At 40.7% G+C, this 4,435-nt stretch overlaps 1 pseudogene; it reads right to left on the bottom strand.

Moving 5' to 3' along the window:
• Nucleotides 1–1,706: 1,706 nt before the first annotated feature.
• Nucleotides 1,707–4,140, bottom strand: LOC125933256 (importin subunit alpha-1-like; annotated as a pseudogene).
• Between the last annotated feature and the right edge of the window lie 295 nt (nt 4,141–4,435).

Consider the following 4,435-nt stretch of genomic DNA (forward strand, 5'->3'; position numbering starts at 1 on the left):
CCACTGGAAATTCTGATTCAGTGGGGCCTTGGGATTCTGTACCTTGCAAAAGCCCCAGGGGTGATTCTCATGTGCATAGTTAGGCTTTGGTGAACATTGCTCAAAACTCCCTTCTAGTCTCAGACTATGATGATTATTTGCCTCTAAAGTGGTGGTTCTCAGCCTTGATTACACATTATAACCACTTAGGGAATTAAAAAAAAATATCGATGTTGAAGCCACATGCTAAAAGATTCTGATTTAATTTGACTGGGATGAAACCTACTTAACAGTATTTTGGTAAAGCTTTTTAGGTGAATCAAATGCGAAGCAAGGGCTTTAGAAGACAGATCAATTTTTGGAGTCACGTGTATTAACTTTGCCTCCAGATTAAGGCAGGAAGTAAATTGAAGGAATTCTGATTGCTTTTCTGCTTTCTAGGCATAAACAAAATTATAAGGTATTTTGCAAAGATAATAGCACTCTATGGTGACAATATGCTAACAGTTGTGTGCTTGAAGATTAACATATAATCCACTACTTGAGAGACTTTTTTTTTAATGAAACAATTATGGAGACCACTTTCAAGAGATGTGGAAAAGCAAGCCCCAGCACATGGGATTAAACAACTAAAACTAAAGAAAAACCAGAAACCATTTCCAAATCAGCAACAGTTATATTCATTTGATTACGTTGATACGCGTTATTAATTTGGCTGTTTATATTTTAATTTAAAAAGCATACAGACGAATAGCTGTGTAACTTCTGGGAGGCAAAATTTCTTTTCACAACAATAAACAAAAGCAATAGCAATAACAACCACAAAAGAAGTTTAATTTCGGATCACAAGCCATTGCGTCTGATCAATTATGAATATTAAAACAAGATTGCTGACACTCAGTTCTTGTTGTTTAGTTTTAGTTGGAAAGAAAAACATTTTTCCCAGTCATAAAGTAACTTCTTCAAGACTACTCCTTCTAGAATCAGTGACTAAAATTATAAACATTTCTGAATATAAACTATGAAATAGAAACTATGCAAGAGCACAGAGTGCTAGAAATCGAGAGTACTGAAGGTTTCAGTTTCGGAATCATTATTTATTAGTCTTGTGATCTTGGTCAAGATTTCTTCTTCTCTTTCCCCTCCCCCTCCTCCTTCCCCCTCTTCCTCCCCCCTCCTCCTCCACCTCCCCCATCCTTTTCCCTCGCCTCCTTCCCTTCCTCCTTTTTTTCCTCCTCCTCCTTCTCTTCCTCCTCCTTCTGCTTCCTCTTCCTCTTCTCTTCTTCTTCTTCTTCTTCTTCTTCTTCTTCTTCTCTCTGCTTCTCCTCCTATTCCTCCTCCTTCCTCTTCCTCTCCTCCTCCTCCTCCTTCCTCTTTCTCTTCCTCTCCTTCTCCTCCTCTTCCACCTCTCCTTTTTCTTCTTCTTCCTCCCCTCCCCCCATCCTTCTCCTCCTCTTTCTCCTTCTCATTCATTTGGTAAAGAAAAGGGTGGAATTAAATCTCTATTTACAGGACACTGCAAGATATGAGATTCCATATAGAAATAAGATACCTATTGAGAAGAGAAGCTTCATACAGTATGTACAGTTTGGAACTTTTCAAGTATAGTTTCTTTGTAGAAAGTGTTGCAATAACAAAACGTATTTAAAAAGAGTTCTTAGTAGAGAAACAGTAAGACAAACATACCATAGTACACAACAAACAATTCTATGCCTCAGTAATACAATCTAAAAGTTGCAGGTCCCAGGAGTGCCATCTTGAACTTGGAACATATAGCCTTCAGAAGTAGTGTCTGGCACAACATTCTGAACTTCCTCTTCCTCTACAGAGAACTATTTGTCAATCAAGTTTCATGAAACTTGGTACACAGATTCATTTTCATGATTTTGTACAGCTTCTCTTTTGTCCAAACCTCCACATTTTTCAATCATTATTGATAAGTTTCTCAGTTTCACCTAGTTTCCCAGAAACCTGAAGTGTGGGGGATAAACTTAGGAATCCCCCTGGCTTACACCAATGGGTTAACAAGGCATAAAGAAATACAAAGTCATAAAATGCTCACACCCGAGTTTGGGTAAACCAGATTGTCACCCCAAGAATAGGAGGGTTCAAAGGCACCCTGAGAATAAGGAAGCACAAAGGTGCCAGGAATAGGAAGGTACAAAGGCACCCCAACATAGAGAGGAGGTGCAGAACCCCCAGAATAGAGAGGGAGAGGCAAAGTCCTAAAATAAGAACAGGTAGAAAAGTGACCAATACATAGGTATATGAAATAAACAAGATTAGATACTCAAGGTGGAAGCACCCCCAATTTAGTACTATAGCTGAAAACCTGGTTTCACGGGAGAATAGGGCCAGGTTAGGTAAACTGGTGAATTGGACTATGGACCGCTGTGCTGCAGGCAAAGCAGCCCAGGGAAGAGACAGTTAACAAAAGAAAAGGTGCCTTATTAACCCTGAGGTTATTCCCCCTACCTGTCTCATCCCCTAGGCTAAGATAAACAGAGGTGCGGCTTCATGTCCACTGTAAACAACCTTCCTCCCAACTGTCCAGTGCCCGGATTTTGTGTTATATTGACCTAAACCCCTAACCACAAATATCCTCAAGACCCCCTTTCCTTCACATTCACAAGTTAATGTTCACAGACTCATTGTCCCTTTGTGCATATCCATCGCCATGTTTATAAGCCTTCTGATCCTGATAAAAATGGGGTAAGAACACTTATTTGGGGCTCTTGTCTTTTCCTGGACATTAGCCATCTCTTGCTTTCCATCCTGCATCCTGCTCTTTTGCTAGACAAGAGAGAACTTTAGACCCAGAGTCTATGGCACTGAAGTATGTTTGAAATTGCATCCAGAAAAACAGAATACTTTTGGTATTTGTTACAGTTAAAAGGTTCATCAATGGTTATGTCACCATGAATGAGGTTTACAATCCGTTCAATGCTTCTGCCACTTGTATAGTTAGTCAAAGCCCATACAGTTTCTTTTGTGTCTTAAAATCTGCCTTAGAGAGAACACCAATGAAGAATGGGACTAATCCATGATTCACAACCTGCTCTATCTGGTCCTGACAACCACCTGTGATGATTGATATTGTCCGCATAACTTCCTTCTGAATATTAGTTTTGGGACTCATTAATAGACTTGGAAAGACAACAAGTGCTCTTGCATCTATTACACCCTGAGTCTGTTCATGTGTCTCCGTGACAATATTTCCTGTGGTTCTTAGTGCAGGAGTCACAGTGGGCAATGCAGTAGCTCCTAGAAATTTCACAGTTGTGGCACAACACCTGTTTGCACAAGCATTTCAATCCATTAATTTGGATCACCAGTAAGGTAGGAAATGGCCCAGCAGGTTATCTGCTAATAACTACTTCTGGGTCATCATGATGCAGAAGACAAACTAAGATAGGGAGAATCTGCTCAATAGCATCTAACAGGGGTGCAGGATTTTTGTTGTGACAAATGTTTGGAAGTGTCCAAAGAGCTAATTAAGTAACCACATGCTGAAGATAACATATTAGGAGCTGCAGGGAAAGCCAACAGCCATCCTTGGTAACCAAGTCTTGGAAAACAGAACCATCACCTGTGAGGTTTCCTGGAGCCCAAACAGCTTGTTCACTGATGTAGGCATGAGGAGTTGCCCACAGAGAAATGAATGATGGGATAGCACCTCCATCTACCACAGCCTTGGTCTTTTCTGATGTCCTGGAAGCAATGTTAGTGAGGGCCCAGGCAGATTCAAACTGAATGGGACTACGGTCAATTCTGGGCAAAAAAGACACAAATTTTGGAATCGAACTAGCTCAGATTATGTTGTCTGTGGGGGCTATTTTTCCCTAGAAAGCAGGTTCTAGCTTGAGTAGCCTAGGACTCGATTTCCAAATGGTTGCTCTTTATGCTTTTGACAATGTCATCAGTGTCATCAACAGACCAATTTACAGTGTCCTGGGTGTTGTGGTTTTCCTGCAGTGAAGTAGCGTCATCAGGAAACGAGCTTACATCTCTCCTTTACAGTATCTCGTCATCCTTCTTACCTCGCCTCAGCCCCACGTTAAATTCTCCTCCGCACTGCCTCATATCTGGACTGTCTTTCCCCTTGTTCTTGAATCTGTTAAGGCTGGCGGCTAGTGAGTTAGCATTCTCATTGGTGGACATGATTATGAGACAAAGGGAGAAAGCTGTAAGGCATGGCGGGCTCAGGCTTCCACGGGAGATGGGGTGGGATGGGCAGGCTGCAGGCCAGCTGCCCTCAAAACATCCACCCCAGCTCACTCAAAGACCGTGTTGATCAAGGTTTCTTACCAAAATTTAGGGAACATAGTAATACTCATTCCTGATATATAATCAGGATATATATGTATATACTTACATAGATATAGATATAGATATAGATATAGATAAAATCAGGCTATCTATATAACATATATTATTTATTTTTAAATGTTTTTTA

The sequence above is a fragment of the Panthera uncia genome, chromosome D2, assembly GCF_023721935.1.
Source record: "Panthera uncia isolate 11264 chromosome D2, Puncia_PCG_1.0, whole genome shotgun sequence".
In the NCBI taxonomy this organism is placed as follows: Eukaryota; Metazoa; Chordata; class Mammalia; order Carnivora; family Felidae; genus Panthera; species Panthera uncia.